This window comes from Zalophus californianus, chromosome 9 (genome assembly GCF_009762305.2).
Source record: "Zalophus californianus isolate mZalCal1 chromosome 9, mZalCal1.pri.v2, whole genome shotgun sequence".
NCBI classification, from domain to species: Eukaryota; Metazoa; Chordata; class Mammalia; order Carnivora; family Otariidae; genus Zalophus; species Zalophus californianus.
This window is the reverse complement of record NC_045603.1, coordinates 98,498,371-98,510,963: the sequence shown is the minus strand read 5'-3', so window position 1 is coordinate 98,510,963 and position 12,593 is coordinate 98,498,371. Positions and strand designations below refer to the sequence as shown.

At 40.2% G+C, this 12,593-nt stretch overlaps 1 protein-coding gene across 1 annotated transcript in view; it reads right to left on the bottom strand.

The window, feature by feature from the left end:
* Positions 1 to 2,594: 2,594 nt before the first annotated feature.
* VAMP1 (vesicle associated membrane protein 1) overlaps positions 2,595 to 12,593 on the bottom strand; it is a 79,577-nt gene continuing 69,578 nt past the window's right edge. The window contains exon 6 of the mRNA XM_027593899.2: positions 2,595 to 3,224. The gene's annotated coding sequence lies outside the window, so the exon portion shown is untranslated. The remainder of the gene's footprint in view (positions 3,225 to 12,593) is intronic.

Below are 12,593 nucleotides of genomic sequence, written 5' to 3'. Positions count from 1 at the left end.
GATCACTCATTTTCTTGGGATTCACAAAGAAACACTATTCCATTGGGGCAATGTCAAAGGCAAAGGTCAAAACATTAAAATACAATCCTACAAAGGTACTTCTGTGACAGACTGGTGTATGTAATTCAGGTGATAACTGTATTAGCCTGTGATCGCTGACAAGGTGCCAGACGGTGTTCTAAACGCTTTACAATATTAACTTAGGCAGTCCTTACCACATCTCCCTGAGATAGATACTTTTACTGTTCTCCTTGAACAAATGGGGAAACTGAGCCACAGAGAGGGTAAATGACTTGCCCAATTCAGCTGCAAATGGCAAAGCTGGATTTGCACCCAGCCGGTCTGGCTCTGGAGGCCTCTCAGGTAAAAACTTCATATAACACACACCCTTATAGAATTTCTCTGAACAGGTAAAAAAAAAAAAAAAAAAAAAAAAAATGTGGTTTTTCTCAAATAATCAGATCACCTTCACGTCCCACAGGCATTCAGTCAGAGCCAATTCTCACACCGCCAGCCACAATGCAAAGGGAAAGAGTGTTCTTTCCACATGGCCAGTCAAAGGGAAAGATAGGCACTTCAGACATAAAATATGAGAGACCAAGTTCACATTCTGTTGGTGAAGAGATCTAGGCCGACCTCCTTCAACTCAGAAGGGGCACTCATGATTTGTACTTGTTTATTCCATTTTGTCTTATTTTATTTGTCCCCCAAAGAACTTTAAATCTTCTCAAGCTCTTTTATTGGGAAATGTTTAGGCCCCAGAATTTATCTATCTCACCGCCTGGTAGAGACAACCTGAACATGAAGGATTGTGAGGGAAGCGGCTGCCACAGACTTCTCCTTCCATAAAAGGCCACCGTCTGGGTCTGATGTTAAGAACCCTGTCGCTGGGGCTCATCGAGATGGCGTGGCTACAAAACACAGAGCCCTCTGATCCAACTGAGTGATGGGTTATTTAAGGTTGACCATGAAAGTATTAGATCCAATTTCCTTTTTTAAGAATTAAGTCATGGGGCACCTGGGTGGCTCAGTCAATTAAGCATCTGCCTTTGGCTCAGGTCATGATCCCAGGGTCCTGGGATCGAGCCCTGCATCGGGCTCCCTGCTCAGCAGGGAGTCTGCTTCTCCCTCTCCCTCTGCGCCTCCCCCCGTTCTTTTTCTCTCTCTCTCAAATAAAATTGAAAAAAATCTAAAAAAAAAAGTGGTTTAAAAAAAGAGTTACAGTGAGTTGTATACATTTTTTTAAAGATTTTATTTATTTATTCATGAGAGACACAGAGAGAGAGGCAGAGGGAGAAGCAGGCTCCCCGCAGAGCAGGGAGCCCGATGCGGGGCTCTATCCCAGGACCTTGGGGTCATAACCTGAGCCGAAGGCAGATGCTTAACGACTGAGCCACCCAGGCGCCTGAGCTGTATCTTTAGAGTTAATACCCCTCTCTTGCAGTATGCCAAGGCCAGACCACGTGAATCCTTAATCATTGCTCCAGTGTATTTAGATAAAAACCAAATTTTATACATTTTTCAACAAAACAAAAAGGAGGAAAGCTTTTTAAAAGAAATGGTGCTGGGCGCCTGGGTGGCTCAGTCGTTTAGCGCCTGCCTTCAGCTCAGGTCTGGATTGAGCTGCGCACAGGGCTCCCCGCTCAGCGGGGAGCCTGCTTCTCCCTCTCCCTCTGCCTGCTGCTCTGCCTACTTGTGCTCTCTCTCTATCTCTCTGTCCAATGAATAAATAAAATCTTTAAATAAATAAATAAATAAATAAATAAATAAATAAATAAATAAATAAATAAATAAAAGAAATGGCGCTAAGGCCCTAGGTGACGCGATTCACATTTGGGACTATACCAGCCTGTGTTAATTTGTTAGGGCTGCCGTCACAAAGCAGTGCAGGCTGGGGGCCTTCGAGAACAGAAAATTATTTTCTCACAGTTCTGGAGGCTAGAAGTCCAAGACCAAGGTGTCAGCCGGATTGGTTTCTTCTGAGGCTTCTCTCCTGGGCTTGCAGATAGCTGTCCTCTCCGTGTCTTCACATGGTCTTCCCTCCTGTTTGTGTCCTAATCTCTGTCTCTTTTTTTTTTCCTTTAATGAGAGAGAGCAGAGGGAGAGGGACAACCAGACTCTACGCTGAGCGTAAGCCCAGTGCAGAGCTCCATCTCAGGAGATCATGACCTGAGCTGAACCCAAGAGTCAGACACTCAACCTACTGAGCCACCCAGGGGCCCCCTAATCTCCTCTTCTTATAAAGACACCAGTCAGATTGGATAAGGGCTCACCCTAATGACCTCACTTTAATTTAATTATCTCTTTAAAGACTCTCTCCAAGCACAGTCATGTTCTGAGGTACCGGGGTGCAGGACCTCCACATATGAATTTCAGAGGACACAACTGAGCCTCTAATGCAGCCCATGCTTATTTTGCCAGTGCTGAGTTCACACGGGCTCCAAGCCACGATAACAGAGCCCACTTTATATTGAGAAGAGCTCTGTCTAGAATGGAGGCTGAGAGAAAATCAACGAGGACAGCCTCTTGATTGTTGTCTTCAAAAGAAAGAACGAGATACAAGAATAGTTGAGACAATTAGGTCTGAATCCAGCTAGGCTCCCATACTTTATTTTTGAGAATGCCCTTCCTCTATCACATGGGGGACAGAGCCAGCGCCGAGACCAATGACCGCATGGGCGCAGGGAGGCCAGGAAGGAGCTAAGGCAGCAGTCCATAAGAGAGATGGACATAACTGGGTTTAGAGTAGCGGCAGTGGGAGATGTGGGGCTATGCTGTCCTAGGGTAATTAGGATTTTTTTTTTTTTTTCAAAAGATCAAGTGGCTCACATCAACAGCTGTGCTGTCCTTCTGCAACCTCCCCAACAGACTTCTGTACCTTTCCTAGGAACAGAACCGCATTTCTGTACTAGGGCAGAGATTCCATGATATGAGGAGGAGAGGCCCTTTCCTCAATCCCAGGAGCCAGGTAACCCATTCCCTTTTGCCAGAAATTGGTTTAGGATGGACATGAGATCCATTTCTGATCGATGACATGTATAGGGAAGTTTTCCTTCCCAGGACAAAAAGCATCATTAGGAGAAAGTTTTTGGCTTTCCTTGTCCCTTCTTTCTTGTTTGGGGGATGTTTGTGTGAGAACATGATGCCTGAGCTGTGGTAGCCATCTTGCTATCATGAGGAAAAGGCCATGGAGATAAAACGCCAATCCTCTGAGGATGGAGGTCCTGGAAGAAAAGAAAAGAACATGTTCATGAGACATTCTTTTTGTGTAAATCAGAGTAAGTTCTGTTTTCATTTTCTTTTCTAGTTTTAACTTTGTTTCCTTTCTTTGGGCAGGTAATTTATTAATAAGGCTCAAAATTCGGAAAATATCAAAGAGTAAACTGTGAAATGTCTCTTCCACTCCTGACCCTCAACCACCAAGGTGCCCTCCCTGGAAGCAACCAATGTTACTGTTTCTGATGCTTTTCCAGAGGTAATTTACAAATATATACACTTATACTCCCTTCCTCCCTTTTTTCCACAAATGGTAGCACATTCTCTGTACATCCTTCCCCTTGTCTTTTTCATTTATCAAAATAGCTTGCTGATAATTCCGTATCAGTATCAAAAAGCTCCCTCCTTAATTTTTATATCTGCTTATGCATAGTATCCCATTATATGGCTGCCCCATTTAACTAGATTCCTTTGAGGCTTTTTAATTCATTTCTACTCTTTACTATTAAAAAACAATTCCAGGGAAGCCTGAGTGGCTCAGTTGGTTGAGTGTCCGACTCTTGGTTTCAGCTCAGGTCATGATTTCAGGGTCATGAGGTAGAGCCCCTAGTCGGGCTCTGTGCTCAGCGGGGAGTCTGCTTGAGGGTCTCTCTCCCTCTCCCTCTGCCCCTCCCCTGCTTGCATGGGTGCATGCTCTCTCTCTCTCAAATAAATAAATAAATATTTTTAAAAGTTCCACAATAATAACGTGTATTGTTTTGCACATGTGGGAGTATTGCTATCAAAAAATTGCTAGAAATAAAATTGGGGGTCAAAAGATAGGTATATTTTATTTTGATAAATATTACCAGGTCACCCTCCATAAAGACTGAACATGAGCTATTTTTAAGAATGTCCATTTCCATATGCAAACACCAACTTTGGTGTGCTATCAAACATTTTGATCTTTGCCAATCTGAAAGGTGAAAAATGTTATCTCGGTGTAATTTTTATTTGCATTTCTTATTGTGACTGAACTTTTTCATTTTATTGTGAGTAAACACTGTCATTATGTTAAAGAGTCATTTGTAATTTACTTTCCACTGTCTGTTCATCTTTCTTACTATTTTTCTATGGGACAATTTCCAAATGTTATCTTGCTATCCCTGAAGTCACCTATTAAACAATGTTTTTTTTCTTCACTAATTGGAAACACTGCCATTATCATAAACCAAACTTGTGTAAGAACTTGCATTTACTTCTGGATTTTCAGGTCTCCTCCTTTGATCTATCTTTTTAATCTGCTATCACCCACAGTCTTTCAATTAATTTAGTTTATATTTTAATATTTTTTTATTTTAACGATTTTATTTATTTATTTCACAGAGAGAGACAGCAAGAAAGGGAACACAAGCAGGGGGAGTGGGAGAGGGAGAAGCAGGCCTCCCGCGGAGCAGGGAGCCTGATGAGGGGCTTGATCCCAGGACCCTGGGATCATGACCTGAGCCGAAGGCAGACGCTTAACAGACTGAGCCACCCAGGCACCCCTATATTTTAATATCTATTAGAGCTCCTTTTGATCTCCTTCTCCAGAATGTTCCTGTTTTCTTACTTTTTTTTATTTTTTAAGATCTTTACCCATTCATTTGACAGAGAGAGACAGTGTGAGCACAAGCAGGGGGAGCGGCAGGCAGAGGGAGAGGGAGAAGCAGGCTCCCTGCTGAGCAGGGAGCCCGACGTGGGACTCCATCCCAGGACCCCAAGATCATGACCTTAGCCAAAGGCAGATGTCCAACTGACCAAACCACCCAGGGAGGCCCTGTTTTCTTAATTTCTTTTTCAAAATGAATTTTAAGATCAGCTTCTTTAGTACCCCTTCCCCCCAAAAAACTCCAATTGGTGTTTGTATTGAGATTGCACCGGATTTATAGATTACTCAGAGAGAACTAATATCTTTCTCATGCTGGTCTTCCTTTCAAGAACATGGTGACTTTTTATTTATTTATTTATTTGACAGAGAGAAAGAGAGAGCACAAGCAGGGGGAGCGGCAGGCAGAGGGAGAGAGAGAGAAGCAGGCTCTGCGCGAGGCAAGCAGCCTGATACAGGGCTCAATGCAGAACTCGATCCCAGGACCCCAGGATCATGACCTGAGCCAAGGGCAGACACTTAACCGACTGAGCCATCCAGGCAGCCCAGAACATGGTGACTTTCTATGTGTTGATTCCTTTTGTGTGCCTCCGTAGTGTTTTAATGTTTAATTTTTTAAAATATAGGTCTTGAGTATTTCTTGCTAAGTTCATTCCTAGGTGCTTTATCTTCATAAATGCTACAGAAATGGGATCTTTTCTGACTCAATTTTTTTAACCCAGCTACCTACGGAATTCTCTTATCAACTATAACAGCTTTTCAGTTGGTTCACTTGGGTTATCACCTTTAAGTCCTGTGAAATTAATCTCTACTGTCTAATTTTTATACTTCTAATACATATTAATCTCATCAAAATACATTGCCTAGTACCTTCAGAACGATGTTAAATGGTCATGGCATTAATGAACATTACTGTCTTGATCCTGATTTTAAGGGGAATACTTTTAGTATTTCCCCATTCAGCAGGAGTTGTAATAGGCTTATTTTATTTTGCTAAGAAAATATCCATCACTTACTATTTCACTGAGGTTTTATTTTTTTATTTTTTTTAAGATTTTATTTATTTATTTGTCAGAGAGAGAGAGCACAAGCAGAGGGAGAAGCAGGCAATGGGAGAAGCAAGCTCCTCGCTGAGTAGGGAGCCTGATGCGGGACTTGATCTCAGGACCCTGAGATCATGACCTGAGTCACAGCCAGCCACTTAACCGACTGAAACCCCCAGGCATCCCTCCACTGAGGTTTTAAACTAACAATGGATATCGAATCTTTACAAGAAGCAAACACATGTCATTTAAGCCTCTTCAGAGTTGATCACACTACTTTTCTCCTTAAATCTATCAGCCTGATGAATTACACAAGTCAGTTTCCTAATACTAAACTATCTTTACTCCTCTGGAAAAACCCACACTTGGTCTTATTCTATTTTTCTTTTACTGTACCTCTGGGATTCTGTTTGCTAATATTTTATTTCAGATTCTCATTAATGACCTGGGCCTATAATATTGGTCTGTTTTATGTTCCTCAAAGCTTTATAATTATATTTATATTTCTGACAGAACTGTTCCTCTTAAAGGAATTATACCTTAGAGTTAATTTAGTTTAGTATCTAGGACTGCCAACCTTACACCTCCCCCAACCCAGTGTCAACACATCCCCCATCCATGCTTCTGCTCAGCACAGAGTTATATAGTTCCATTTTAGGAGATCATCTTCTAGGCATCTGTTCATTTTTATGTGCTTATCATGAAAAGATTTACTTGTTCCACGTCATATACCTCTGAGATCCTCAAATTATGGCCTGACCGTCAAAACACCTATTTGATAAAGCTGCTTGTCCAGTCAAATAGGGCAATTCATGCAGAAGCCATTCCAGAGCAACAAGCCCTCAAAAGGCAATTATTTTTATACTCAAGGCCCAAAGACTCCCTTTGGGGTTAGTCCATTTGTAAAAAGCATTGTCCAACAGAACTTCCCGTAATGATAAAAATTATTATCTGTGTTGTCCAATATGGGAGCTGCCAGCCACATGTGGCTAAGGAACTGAATTTTATTTTAAAGATTTATTTATTTATTTATTTATTTATTTGAGATTGAGAGAGAGTGGGGTGGAGGGGCAGATCAAGAGAGAGAAAGAGTCTCAAGCTGACTCTGCACTCAGCTCAGAGCCCGACGTGGGGTTCCATCCCGGGACCCTGAGATCATGACCTGAGCAGAAACCAAGAGTTGGCCGCTCAACCAACTGAGCTACCCAGGCACCCCTGGAGAAACTGAATTTTAAATTGAATTTAATTTTATATTTAAATAGCAACATATGCCTAGTGGCTACTGTACTGGACAGCACAGCTCTAAGAGGTCTATGGAGAAACTGGATTCAGTGAGCCTGTGGTTACCAACAGCTGGGAAGGTACAAAGAGCTCAGGCACTGAGGTATTCATGCATTCATCAAATCTCAAATATTTAACTACTGAGCACCTACTATGTGCTGCTAAACATTGTTCTAGGTATCAAAGATACAGAGCTAAACAGACGATAAGGGCACACTCTTGCTCTCATGAGACGAAGCAGATGATCAAAATAAATTGGGAACAATCGGCATTATCCTGAAAACTGAGACACGGCAAGTGCGAGTGACTATATAGCTACTTTAGATTGAATGGTCGTGGAGATCTTTTTGAGGAGGGGACATCTGAACTGAACAACCAGAAGGAACCAAAAGGAAGACCAAAAGGAAGAATATTCCAGACAGAGGGAACAGCTAGTATGAAAGTGCCTAGGACCTTAGGACATTAGAGGAGTCTAGGCTAGAGTTGGGTGGGTGAAGGTGCTCCAGATGGAGTCAGATAGTCATATCACATAAGGCTTCATACACCAAGATAAGGAGCTTCATTATATTCTAAATTCAGAGAAGCCATTGGAAAGTTTCGAGCAAGGGAGAAGTGAAATCTCTTTTCATGATCATTGATCAAAAGGATCAATCTGGCTGCTATTGGGAGAATAGACAACAGGGCATTATTATCTGTAATAATCCAGTGGATAATGAGTAAAGAATGGAAGCAGAAAAACCAGGTAGAAGGCTCCTGCAATAGACAGGAGAGGGTGGAGAGAGTACACAGTTTGAAGATACGCCTTGGAGACAGAGTCAACAGGGTTTGTTGATGGCCTTGAGTCTCAGCTCCTACTCTGTGGCCTTGGACTACGCATTTGTTAAATGAGTAATCCAAGGCTCACTTTCAAAATTAGCATCCAGTAAATATTAAATGAGTATTTACTATGTACCAGACATCTGAAGATAAAACAAACAAACAAGACGGACCTACTACCTAACCTTCTGAAGCTTGAAAAATAATTACAGTGAAGTAAGTACTATAAAGTAGAAGCACACCATATAATCAGAGACCTAATCTAAGCTTGAGGATCAGGATATGCTTCCCTGAGGAAATTCAGGATGTGACCTGCAGAATAATTAAGGTTAGCTAAGTGAAGTGGGGAGGAGAGAATTCTCCCAGTGGAAGGTAGGAACGGTGCATGCCTAGGCCCTGTGATAGGAAACACAGTTTGGCTGGAGCTTGGGAACAGAGAACAGCTGGAGAAGTAGGTAGGAAGCAGATCACTCTGATTTATAAGCTATAATAATGATTTTGGACTTTAAAAAGCAATAGGAAACCACTTAAGTTTCTTTTGTTCCCCACTATAGTTTTTATTCTTCTTTATTTCACATTTTCTTACATCATAAGATACATATGGTAAACTATGTAAAGTGTACTGATCTTAAGTGTACAGCCTGAAGAAGTGTTACATATGGGTAGACTCATGTTGCCATCCCAGAAGATACGGAACATTCTCAGCACCCCAGAAGACTTCACACCCCTCTCCCCTCAGTAATCCTTACTGTTTGGGTCTCAGTTAACAATCTGGGAGACAGGTAATATATCTTGTGATACAGGATATCTCTAGAGTTATTCACTATTTAACTTACGACTTATCCCCGTCAATTAGTCTATAGAGATATTCACTATTTAACTTGTGACTTATCCCCATCAATTAGTCTATTAAGCTGCCTATTTAGTCATTTTATGTCTGACTTCTTTTAATCAATGTCATGTTTTTGAGATGTATCCTTGTTTTTGCTAGTCGGTAGTTTGGTTTCTTTTTAAAATTTTGCCATGTATGGGGTGACTGTGGCTTAGTTGGTTTAGCGACCGACTCTTGATTTCGGCTCCTGTCATGATCTCAGGGTCGTGAAATCAAGCCTGGTGTCAGGCTCCGAGCCGTGGAGCCTGCTTGGGATTCTCTCTCTCTGCCCCTCCCTCCTCCTGCTCACGTTCTCTCATTCTCTCTCTAAAAAATAAAAAAAATTAGTTTGCCATGTAGTATTCCACTATATGAATACACCTAAATTTGTCCATTCTCTTGGTTCTTTCTAATTTAAGGGTTGTTTCAAGTTTTCAGCAATTCTGAATAAAGTTACTACAAATGTTCTTATACATGTCTTTTTACAGACATATGCACTCATTTCTCTTGAGTATATACCTAGAAGTAGAATTGCTAAATCATAAGACAGAAATATGTATAGTTTTAGTTAATACTGCTAAAACATTTCTAAAATGATGGAAGTAACCCTAACAATCCCACCTGCAATGCTTGAGACTTCCATTGTTTCACATATTTACCTTAACTTGGGATTGTCAGTCACCTTAATATTAGCCACTTTAAAGGATTGTGGGGTTTCTTTTCTCGGTAAAGTATTTACTTTAGGACAATTTTAGAATTACAGAAAAGTTGCAAAGATAGCACAAAAGTTTTGATATCCTTCACTCAGCCTCCCTTATTTTAATATCTTACATACTCATGATTCATTAGTTAAAAGTAAGAAATGAACGTTGTTGAAATACTAATTAAGCTATAGACTTTATTCAGATTGCACCAGTTTTTCCCTAATGTCCTTTTACTGGTCCAGGATCCAAACCAAGATACTAAAGGGTCATGAATGACCCTTTAGTCTTCTCTGATCTGTGACAATTTCTTTCCTTATTTTTTTTCTTTCCTTATTTTTTCCTTGGTAGTTTTGAAGGGTGCTAATCAGTTACTTTATAGAATGTCCTTCAGTTTGGGTTTATCTGATATTTTCTCAGGATTAGAAACTGCCAAACTGTCTTCCAAAGGGACTATAGAATACCTTTTTGTACTTCCCCTGCAATGAGAGTTCCTTCTGCTCCATCACATTTGGTGGTGGTGGTGTTGATGTTAAGCAATTCTGGGAGGTGAACAGTGGTACCTCATTGTGATCTTAATTTGCATTTCTCTAATGACAAATGTTGACCATCTTTTCACATGTTTACTTGCCATCCATATATCTTATTTGCCAAAGTGTCTTTTTAAATCTTTTGCCCATTTTTAAATTGGGTCATTTGTTTTCTCATTCAGTTTTAAAGATTCTTTATGTATTCTGGATACAAGTCCATTATCAGATATGCAATCTGCAAATATTTTCTCCTAGACTGTGGTTTGTCTATTTATTCTTTTAACATATCTGTCACAGAGCAAAGTTTTTAAATTTTGATATGGTCCACTTCATCAATTTTTTTCTTTTATGGATTGCATTTCCTTTTAAGTAATCTCTACACCCAACGTGGGACTCAAACCCACAACCCGCAGATCAAAAGTGGCATACTTCACTGACTGAGCCATCCAGGCACCCCATGGATTACATTTTTGATGTAGTATCTGAAATCTGATCACCAAAGCCAAGGTTGACACAGATTTTCTCCTGTGTTTTTTGTTGTTGGTTTTTTTTTTAAGATTTTATTTATTTATTTATTTATTTGAGAGAGAGAGAGAGAGAGAGAGAGTGAATGCACATGAGCAGGAGGGAGGGGCAGAGGGAGAGCAGACTCCCTGCCGAGCAGGGAGTACAATGCGGGGCTCAATCCCAGGACTCTGGGATCAAGACCCAAGCCAAAGGCAGGCGCCCAACTGACTGAGCCACCCAGGTGCCCCTCTCCTGTGTTTTCTTCTAGATATTTTGTCACTTCACTATTTCAATTTAAGCTTATGAGCCATTACTTTTTGTGTAAGTATGAGGTATGTGTTGAAGTTTGTTTTTTTGTGGTTGAAAAGACTGTTCTTTCTGCATTGAATTTTCTTTGCATCTTTGTCAAAACTCAGTTGATAATATTTGTGTGGGTTTATTTCTGGGCTCTCCATTGGCACCGTGGGCCTATGTGTCTACCCTTTTTCTAATACCACACCATCTTGATGACTGTAGTTTCCTAATAAGTCTTGAAATGCAATAGTGTAGTTTCTCCAACTAGTGTTCTTTTTTTAGTTCCTTTCAGTTCCTTTTCTTCTCCATATAAATTTTAGAATCCACTTGCCATTTTCTATCAAAAAAATTAAAAAGGCCTACTGTGATTTTGATTGAGGATACACTGACTCTATAAATCAAACTGGGGAGAACTGACATCCATACAATATTGAATTTTCCAACCCATGAACACAGTACATCTCTCCATTTATTTACATCTTTGTTGATTTCTTTTATTAGTGTTTCATAGTTTTCAGTATACAGATCCTGCCCATACTTTGTTATATGTAGACTTAAATACTTAAGTGGGGGGTGAGGGGTGGGGGACTATTATAAATCATATTTTTTTAATTTCAAATTCCAATTGTCAATTGCTCTTATATGGAAATATGTTTGACTTTTGTATATTGGCCTTGTATCCTACAAACTTGCTAAACTTACTTATTAGTTCTAGGAATATTTTTGTAGATCCTTTGGAATCTTTACACAGATAATTATGTCATTGTCAAACAAAGACAGTTTTATGTCTTCCTTCCCAATCTGGAAAACTTTTATTTTCTTGCCTTGTTACATTGGCCAGGACTTCCAGTATACTGAATAGGTGTTCTGGTCACAGATTCCTTACAGCAAAATGATCATACCTGTCAGAGCACTCACATTTGGTGTAGCATTTATAGAACAGACACAGCAATGGTACCAACGTGATAAGCCTAACATTTAGACAAGCCAGTACAGAATAGGGATCGAAGAAAGGAAACAACTAACATGTTCTAGAGAACCATTACATACATTTTATATTTTTGTACTAATTTGACTACTCATTTTCCCCCTTAATCAACTGCTATTTGTACCTTATAGTAAGTTTGTGCATTACTATTTAGCATAGAAATCAGCTAATGGTTAGCTAGATCCAGGTCTTCCTCAGGCCAATCGTTTTCCATAGGTATTATATCCTGAGGAGGATTTAATTCAATCCCCCAATATATTTGACCATCGATATCAGTATTACCATAAGACTTATTTGCATAAGGAAGGTGAATTTCACCAACATCAGTATATCACAGTATGATCATGGTACAATTCGCTTTCATTACAGAACAAACCAGTAAGAATGACAGAGGTATTTGCTTTGCCTTCCCAACAGAAGCTACCTTTGCCCAAATACCAGATATTATTAAGAATGGGCCTTGTTACAATTGGCTATTGGGTTATTTCTGGGTTCCAAGTTAACTGGGGACAAAGCCAATGATCCCATCTCATCTCCCAGGCTTACTGAGACTGGTTTCCATTCCACAAGTGGTATTTAAAATAGTTTCTATCTCTACTACCTATACTACAAGATACAATTTATTTCTACCTATCTTGGGGTGGATAAGTGCTTCCAGGGAACTTCCATGAGTTTGCCATAAGATTCCATAATCTTCCATAAGATTCCCATTGGTGTGC